The sequence below is a fragment of the Scylla paramamosain genome, chromosome 35, assembly GCF_035594125.1.
Source record: "Scylla paramamosain isolate STU-SP2022 chromosome 35, ASM3559412v1, whole genome shotgun sequence".
In the NCBI taxonomy this organism is placed as follows: domain Eukaryota; kingdom Metazoa; phylum Arthropoda; class Malacostraca; order Decapoda; family Portunidae; genus Scylla; species Scylla paramamosain.
The window spans coordinates 4210001-4220000 of record NC_087185.1 but is presented as its reverse complement, the minus strand read 5'-3'; positions in this window follow the sequence as shown (position 1 = coordinate 4220000).

Below are 10000 nucleotides of genomic sequence, written 5' to 3'. Positions count from 1 at the left end.
TTTATTTTTTTTTATTTTTGTGTGTTTTTTCATGCTTTGTTCATGTTTAACTTTTTTTTTTCACTAATCTTCTTTCTTTTCTGCGTCTTAAATATTCGGCAGGATGACACGGGTTGTGTAAATTATTGATTGTGAGGGACGGATACAATGGGAGGAAGGAAAATTTTACGCTTGAAAGGATGTATACACACACACACGCATAGACTCTCTCTCTCTCTCTCTCTCTCTCTCTCTCTCTCTCTCTCTCTCTCTCTCTCTCTCTGTAAATGCAACCTTTCGTGGATAATTTACTCCCTCCCTCACTTTCTCTCTCCTCTTCCATCTCTCCCTCCTACATTCCTAACCCCCTCTCTCTCTCTCTCGCTCTCTCCCAGTCACCCCCTTGCATTCACACACAAATCATTTATCCCCATGAAAACAATAGAGAGCTGGAGGCATTTTGGAGACACTCACTCTCTCACTCTCACCCTCTCACTCTCTCACTCTCACCCTCTCACTCTCTCACTCTCTCACTCTCTCACCCTAAGTGCATTGCCCTCAGCCCTGCATCACTCGGTGGCAGGGGAAATTACTTGCCCTTTGATTTCTCGTGACGGAGGCGAAGTAGGAGGAGGAGGAGGAGGAGGAGGAGGAGGAGGAGGAGGAGGATAGGAAGGAAACAGGTACAAGAGCAAGAAGAATAAAAATGAAAAGTAAACTAAGAATATATTGGTAGTGATCATGATGACGAAGCAGAAAAAAAGGAAGAGGAAGAGGAAGAAGAGGAAGAGAGATAAAAAAAATATGAACTAGAAGAGGTGAAGGGTGTTTACTTGTGGTTGTTGTTGTTGTTGTTGTTGTTGTTTGTCTTCTTGTTCTTGTTCTTTGTTTGTTTTCTACTTGTTAATGTTCTTCTTTTATTGTGTCTCTCCTTTTTTCCTCCTATTCTTCTCCCCCTCCTCCTCCTCCTCCTTCTCTCCCCATCACACCTCTTTATCCTCACACTCACCCATTTAATATATTTTTTTAATGAGCTTATGCAAAATACCACAGACTACCCTAACGTATTATTTCGTTTTCTATTGTTATATCACTTTCTGGGTTGTGCGTCCGGTGCAAGAGGGGGACTGCCTGTTATATTACTCCCCCTTACCTGAATCACCTGTACCTGAGAGGCTGGGCTTAATATGTTTGTCTCTGTTACGTGTTCTGATTAAGAAGAGAAGAGGTCATGGCTGTTCAGTTCTGCCATGATAACTTTTACTTACACTTGTGCAAAAAGAAGAGAGAGAGAGAGAGAGAGAGGAAAATAAAGATGGAAATGTTTATATAAAAAAGCGCCAAATGATTTTCTCGTGGTTTTTAATTTAGGTACTTTCTTTATTGTGGGTGTTTATTTTGGTTTGCTTGCTTCCTATTTTCTTTAATTCGTTTTCTGTTGGGGATCACGAAGAATTAATGAGAAAGCCAAGATTATATAAAATTAGTAGCACTATTATTACTACTACTACTACGATTACTACTACTACTACTACTACTACTACTATTATGATATGTTATGAAATGGTGGTAGTAGTAGTAGTAGTAGTAGTAGTAGTAGTAGTAGTAGTAGTAGTAGTAGTAGCTGTGGTAGTATCAGTAGATGTTGTTATTGTGGCATGGTGATCAACAGTAGTGCATTAGTGGCAGGGTCTTATCGATATAAATAAGTAAACTGACCTTTAATAAGATACACCCTTGTAGAACTCAACTTATATAAACTTCATTAAATTAGTGAGGACATATTAATGCTTCTGTTTGTGTGTGTGTGTGTGTGTGTGTGTTCAAGGCCATTTGTCTAAGTATTTGCCACTTGGATCGTGAAATAAAGTGGACACAATTGCCATTACTATTTACAGAACTATGAAATGGCTTACTTGTGTGTGTGTGTGTGTGTGTGTGTGTGTGTCGCCAGATGTCTCAACCTTTAACACAATGGCGCTAATGGGAGGAAGGGAGGAGCTTTGTGGAGAAAAAGGGAGGGGATGAGGAGGAGGAGGAGGAGGAGGCGGAGGAGGAGGAGGAGGAGGATAGGAAGGGGGAAGACTACAGCATGGAGACAGAGAAACAAAACTGGGGACGAATAAAGGAGAGAGAATGATAGTCAGTAGGAGGAGGAGGAGGAGGAGGAGGAGGAGGAGGAGAAGGAGGAAGAGGAGGCAGGAAGCACAAAATAAGAATACGGCATTGTTAATAATTCTTTTTGAAATACTCTTTGATGTAAAATAATTAACGAAAAATGAGTAAATGAGAGGGAGGACAATGAAATAATAACACACATTATACCTCTATTAATTACCTGTGTGTGTGTGTGTGTGTGTGTGTGTGTGTGTGTGTGTGTGTGTGTGTGCGCAGGAGATTCACATGGCTAGCAGAGGAAACATAGGAAACAACAGCAGTGTATAAAGGAAAAATATCTAGTCTTTTTCTTTTTTTATGGGGGAGAGAGAGAGAGAGAGAGAGAGAGAGAGAGAGAGAGAGAGAGAGAGAGAGAGAGAGAGAGAGAGAGAGAGAGAGAGAGAGAGAGAGAGAGAGAGAAAATTGCCTAAACTTGATTGACAAACAGACTGTAAAAACGAGAAAAGAGAAACATGATAATCAGAAAAGAGAGAAAGAGAAAAAAAGAAACAAAAGAGAAAATAAAGGATAATAAAGAAAATACAAAACTTGTTGATATGAAGAAAGACAGGTTGGAAGATAGAAAGTGTGTGTGTGTGTGTGTGTGTGTGTGTGTGTGTGTGTGTGTGTGTGTGTGTGTGTGTGTACTACTGCGTCATTTACACCTGTACTAATGACCTTGGCTGCCTTCACCTTACCTGTCACACTTAGAGAAGCGGTGGAGGAGGAGAAGGAGGAGGAGGAGGAGAGGGTAACTTCCTGCATCCACTTGTCACGTATCTCTCTCTCTCTCTCTCTCTCTCTCTCTCTCTCTCTCTCTCTCTCTCTCTCTCTCTCTCTCTCCATCCATCTTCCTTCTATTTGTTCTTTTATCTCTACATTTCTCTTTCTCTTTCTGTCTTTCTCTCTTTTCATTTCTCTACTTTATTTCCCATTTCCGTTTTCTCCTCCATTTATATTTTTCTTTCTTTCTTTCTTATTCATTTTTTTCTCATTTTCATTCTTCATTTCTTTCTTGTTCTCGTAATTCGTTGATTTTTAATTTGTGCCTCCATTTTTTCATCCTTTTTAATCAATCTTTTCTTTTATTTATTTATTTATTTCGTTTATAATCAATCATCATTTTCTTCAAGTTCTTTTTGTTTTTTTGTTATTTTCTCTCTGCTCGTGTGTTTGTTGTTCTTTTTTCTTTAGATATTGCATTTTTTTCATATTATTTCCCGTTACTTCGCTTTCTCACTTCTTCATTGTCATTTTTTTTTGTTTTCGTATCTTTCGCTATCTTTATCTCTTTATTTTTTTACTTATCACTTTTTGTGTTGAGTTTTTTTCTCCTTATTCTTTGTTATTATTCGCTTCTATCGCCTTGACACGCTTTCTCTTCAATTTTCTTCTTTCCCCTCCTTTATCATCTCCCACATCCTCTCCTTTTCGAGACTTTTTCCCTCTGAGTTTCCTCCTCACTAATTCTCTTGAGGTTAGGAATGTTCTCTCCTTCTCTCCCCTCTTCTCTCCCTCTTCTTTCATTCATTTATCTCTCTATTCGTAGCTCTCCTCCCTTCTCTTTTCCCTCTCTTCTTTGTTTCTCTCATTATTTCTCTCTTCGTTAGTCTATCTCTGCCTTCCATCATTATCTCCTTTGTATCCTCGTTTCTCCTTCCTTCCTCTCTTTTCTCCGTCATTTTCTCATCCGTATTATTGTATCTTCCTCCTATTCCTTCCTTCATCAGTTTCCTCCATTCTCCTTTCTCTCTGTATCCTTTCCCTCATTATTTTGTCTCCCTTCCATCCTCCCCCCTTTCACAATTCTTTCCTACTTTCCTTCCTTCCATTGTTTTCATCTCCGCATTATTATATTACATCCTTCCTTTCCTCCGCCCCTTTATTCCTCCCCATAGCTTCCTTTCTCTCCTTTCTCTCCATTCCTCCATTGCCTCCGTCAGCGCCTCACGAGGGAGATAGGAAAACCACCTGAGACAGAGATTTACCTCCCTCTGTCAGGTGGGCCCTTCCTTCCTTCCTTTCCTCCTCTCCTGGATAAAGACAGACAGCGAGGGAATGGAAGGAAGGGAGGGACTGGAGGGAGGAGGGACTGGAGGAAAGGGAGATAAGGTAGCAGCGAGAAATGGTCCCTTTAAAGAAATGTATTATTGTGGTTGTCAGTTTGATTATTCCTGGTACTGTTACTGTTGTTGCTATTGCTGGTATTACTACTGGTATTACTGCTACTACTACTACTGCTACTGCTACTGGTACTGCTGCTACTACTGATCTTACTGTCGCTACTACTACTATTACTACTACTACGACTACTTTTTTCTTTTTTTTCTGTTTTTCTTCTGTTTTTTTTTGCATTTTTTCTTTTTCTTTTTTCTTTTCTTCCTTTTTCTTCTTCTTCTTCTTCTTCTTCTTCTTCTTCTTCTTCTTCTTCTTCTTCTTCTTCTTCTTCTTCTTCTTATTGTTATTATTATTATTCTACCATACTACTACTACTGTTACTACTACTACTACTACTACTACTACTACTACTACTACTACTACTACCACCACCACCACCACTACTGCTGCTGCTGGTGGTGATGGGGGCCGTAATGGCAACAATGACTTAAATCTACGTGGCTGACGGTGGCGTGCTGCAATAATTGCGTCTGTCATGCAGGAGGATGGCGGGGCAGTGATGCTCGTGGCGGCCGTGGGTGGATGAAGGAGGGTGTGCGGGTGGTTGGATGGGTGAATGGGCGGGGGCTTGTGTGTGGGTGGATGGGTGGAATAGTTGCTGTGTAGGTTTGTTGGGGCGGTAATGCTAAGAGAGAGAGAGAGAGAGAGAGAGAGAGAGAGAGAGAGAGAGAGAGAGAGAGAGAGAGAGAGAGAGAGAGAGAGAGAGAGACGTATTCTGAAACGCTCTCTCTGTTCTTTCTCTCACCACGAACATTTTCCAAGGCCACAGAAATGATTAGCCGCGTTCTCAAGAGTGTTTCTCCTGTTAATAATGTAGAAACCTTGTTAATCTGTCACTAGAACAATAAAACACCCTTAAAAACCCGAGTCATTTTACCAAGACTATTTTCCAAGGTAACTGAGATCATTTGTCGGGTTCTCAAGAGTGTTTCTCCAGTTAATAATGTAGAAATGTTGTTAATCTGTCACTAGAACCGTAAAAACACCCTTGGAATCCGTGTTACTTCAGCTAGAGACTGTTGAAAGTAGTCGAGGTGTTGAGTAGTCGAATATGATACAGAGAGACAGAGACAGACAGGAAGAGAGATAGAGAGAGAAAGAGAATAAAGAAAAGTTCTAATTGAATCGCTGAGAACTTCGTAACAACAGCCGCACAGTCTCCCCGCGTGTGTTACATCCGCCATCTTCTCGAGTATTCTGAAGCTTTTTCCCCTCTCTTTTTTCCACCCAAGCAATAATATCGGCAGTCTTTCCCGGTGTTTCCTCTCCTTTCCCTCTATTTTTTTTCCCTCCACTCCACCTTATGAAACAGATTACTAATGAATGCTGGAAAAATGGGCAGTAAGTTCACGATATTTTTCCCTGCATAGCGATTAATTCTTTCCTCCATTGGTCTTTGTTTCCTTCCACCCCTCTCCCTCTCTCCACACTCCATTCCACTCCGCTGCCATACACCCTCGTTCCGCGCCGCCTCACCTCGCTCCACCCTACGTTCCACCTCACGTCAGGGCGCCACGTTCCACCTCCACCCACTCCCCGCGGCGAGACTTCGATCATTTTCACTTTACGGCGAAAAATAGCTGTGTTTTAGAGGAAATATCGTGGTGTTTTGGTCGTGTCCTTGTCCGGTGCGCCACTTTGGGTCGTTTCTGGTCATTTCTGGTCGTTTCTGGTCGTTTCTGGGCTTTTCTGGGCGTTTCTCATGTCCTTCACCTCCCACACGTTGCTCTCTCTTGCTCTCACACTCTCTCTCTCACTCTATCTATCACCGCTTTCTTCTCTCTTCTGTGCTCCCTCTTACCGCCCTCCACCACCACAACCATTGCCGTGAAAACAATTTCTTCCTCACATCCTGTCTTTGCGTTTGTTTTGCGACAGTATCGTTGCTTCTATCAGTTTTTCACGTGCTTTTGTACCTGCTTTTTTTCTCTCGTGTGTTGTTTTAATGTTTCCACTACTGATGTGAAAACCCTTCTCTTCTATGCCTTTTATTGGTGTTATTTATGTATCATCTCTTTACTTATTCTTCTATCAACTTCACTTTCTTCTCCTCAGTCTTTTAATTCATATTTCTACTACTGTTGTGAAAGTGCTTCTTATCTTATATCCTGTGTCCTTCCCATCACTGCTATTGTTTTTATCATCCACTCAGTTACTTTACCCACAATGCCAAATTAACTTTCTTCCATTCGATCTTTTAATGTTTCCACTACTGCTATGTAAACTCTTCTTACTTTACATCCTGTTTTGAATATCTTTCCATCGCTATTGTTGTTTTTATCATCTAGTCAGTCACTCTTTCAGCTTCACTTTCACGCTTCCTTTTGCTGTTTCCTCTGTCACCATGAAAACGATTTGCACCTTACATCCTGTCATAACCTTCCATGGTTTGTCGCGCTGCTGTTGCTTCTGTCATTCAACCAAGCACTGCCTCACTCACACCTCTGTATCGACTTTACGTTCTTCCATTCTCATTCTCGATCCCTTCCACAAAGAAAAAAAAAAAAAAAAAACAACTTGAAGACGATTTTTATATTCTCTCCTAGTCTTTCTTGTTTTGTTACACTGTACTACCTCACTCACTTATCTACTTCCCCTTCACCTTTTTCCATTCTTCTTCTCAGTGCCTTCCACAAGAAAATAAAAAAAAAATGAAAACGATTCTTGTATCCTGTCTAGTCTTCCTTGTTTTGCTACACTGATATTGCTTTTATCATCCAACCAAGTACCACCTCACCCACTTATCCACATCACCATTACATTTTTTTTCATTCTCCTTCTCATTTCCTTCCACAAAAAAAAAAAAAAAAAAAATTGAAAACGATTCTAGTATCCTCTCCCAACCTTCCTTGTTTTGCTGCACCACTAGATCTAACACTCACCCAAGCACTGTCTCATCCACTTACCTTTTCCTTCCTCCATGCAACTCTTCACTGTTTCCAATGGTACCTTTTAACTATCACCCTCTCCTCTCCTCTCTTTCTCTCTCTCCTGGTCTTGGTGGCTCTTTGGTCTGTCAATGCACTCACGAAAGGTTGCAAGCTCGAAACTCCGTCGTTTTTCATATGGCGTTTTTAATACAATACCTGAAGTTCAATTTTTCGTTTTTCATAGGTTAATACAAAGCCGTAAGTCCAATTTTTCGTTCTCTTTAGTCCTCAACACCATTATCGCTTCTATTAACCTTTTTCTGTCTTCTCCTCCTACTACTCCTCTTCCTCCTGCACACCTCTCATCTCCTTATCTCTCCAACTTCTCCCATTGTCCCTCGCCCCCCATGGCTTGTCCCACTCTCAGCTGCGGGAAATCTGAGGCAAGAAAAAGGAGATAAATATTCCTGAGGTGCATGAAATTTCGATACAGAGAAGCGTCGAGGAAAAGTTATGGCCGCAGTCGAGTTGATAATATGTTCAGGTCCAGAATAAAAGAGTGATATGTTTTAGAATGTGGGAATTTCGTGGTTAAATTGACACTAAGAATGATGTGTGGTGGGGAAATATGTATAGCAGTATTGGAAGAAAGGAGGAGGAGGAGGAGGAGGAGGAAGGAGAAGAAGAGATATTCCGAGAAACTTCATAACATTAAGTGTAAATAAAAAGAAAAACTTAGACTCGAAATCAAATAAATCACCTCGAAAGTTATTCTTGATTCTAAAGAAATGAAGAAAGAAAGAAAGGAGGAAAGGAAAAAAGAAAGAGGACGGGAGAAAATTCTAACTTTGATGTCTTGTTTGGAAAAGGAAAGGCGGGGAGAGTTTTCATTGTTAGAGTTAGAAAAATATGTTTAACTTTTTCTTTCTCTCTTTCTCTCCCTCTGTGTTACTCTTCATCGCCCCTCGCTAATCACGGCTTGGAACTGCTACTTAACTTTGACTGAGGCAAAGTTAGGAGCTACTACTACTACTACCACTACTACTATTACTACTACTACGACTACTATTACTCACCACTACGAGTACAACTACTACTAGTACTACTTCTCTTAATACCACAACTATTATTACTACAACTGTCTTTTCTCTACTACTACTACTACTACTACTACTACTACTACTACTACTACTACTACTACTACTACTACTATTACTACTACTACTCCCACCAGTACAACTACAACTGTCTCCACATCTTCATAATTACTATTTTCCTTACCACCCACCAACACACACACACAATCCGTTTTCTCTCACATGTTTTCTGTATTTATGAACCACAAACTATCATAAACTTACGCACACAGCAACAGCACCACCACCACCACCACCACCACCACCATCAACACCACAACACTACGATAATTCACGTTCTTTTTTTAATCAACTACTGAAGCGTAATAACACGGGTGATGATCGTAACTCTTGGACAAAATACCTAATGAAAACTCCGCTAAAACTCGACGTTATCAGGATCAGAATGTAATCAGGGAGCGCAAAGAAGCAGTGCATGATAGGGTTACAAATTTAGGGGTTCCGACCGTATCAAATTAGTTACAATAAGACTCTTGTTCGGCTCCTTACTCTTTTTTTCCGAAGTGTAGCTAAAAGAAGCCGTGATATACTTGTGGCGGCAGCAGAATCACACTCTTACACACTTCGTTTTCTTTGCTCACATTCCATCCACACAGACGAACCTTTCATTATAGATCCTCTCTCCCTCCCTCTCTCTCTCTCTTGACACTCGGGAATGAAGCCGTTAGGGGTGTAGCGGTACAGGCTTTGGCAGGGCAGGGGTTTCGAAATGCTTTATGGTCTCACCTGGCATGTATTTCAAAGGGCGAGGAGATGATTTGTTGGGTTCTCATGTCTGTTTTTTCTCGTTTATATTGTAGAATCTTTGCTGATATATCACCTGTCATGAAAAATACTCTTAAAAATACGAATGACCTCCACTAGAGTCTATAAATTAGGTAGAATCCTTGTTAAAACACTAGAATCACGAAAGCATCCTCGGAAACCCTAATAACTTCCACGAGAGCTTATGAAAATTGTATAAAAGGCATAGAATCCTTGTTCAAAACTCTAGAATCATGAAAACACCCCTGAAAACCATAGTAACTTGCACTAGAGCCTATAAAAGAAGCAGAATCCTTTTGAAGACACTGCTAGAATTATAAAAAAAACATCGTTCTAAATCCCAACAACTAGAGCCTACAAAAGAAGCAGAATCTTAAAAAAAACACTCTTGAAAACCCTTATAACTTCCACTAGACTCTATGAAAACTGTATAAAAGATGTAGAATCCTTGTTAAGATTGTAGAATCATGAAAACACCCTTGACAACCCCAACAACTTCCACGAGTCCTTACAAAAGAAGCAGGATTTACGAAAACACCCTTGAAAACCTTCTTAGCTTCTACCACAGTCTAATAAAAGTAACGGAGACAAGACACCGCAATATTTCAGACAAGGATCCCTGGTCAGTGTCAATCAAAAGAGTCTTCGATCCTCTCATCTTCTTCTATCACAAAGGAGAGTGATATACGAAACCCCCCAAAAATATAAGGGGAATGAGATTAAATTTTGCACGGGATATTAATTGAGTTACATATTAATCAGGCGTGTGAATGGACAGCAGTGTGTTTCTTGCGCTCGCTCACAAATTCGTTTAAAAGCTGGAGTACATACAAACTGGATTAATGAATTGTGAACATCTTGATGGAATATGAACAAAAAAGAAGGGTGTATTTT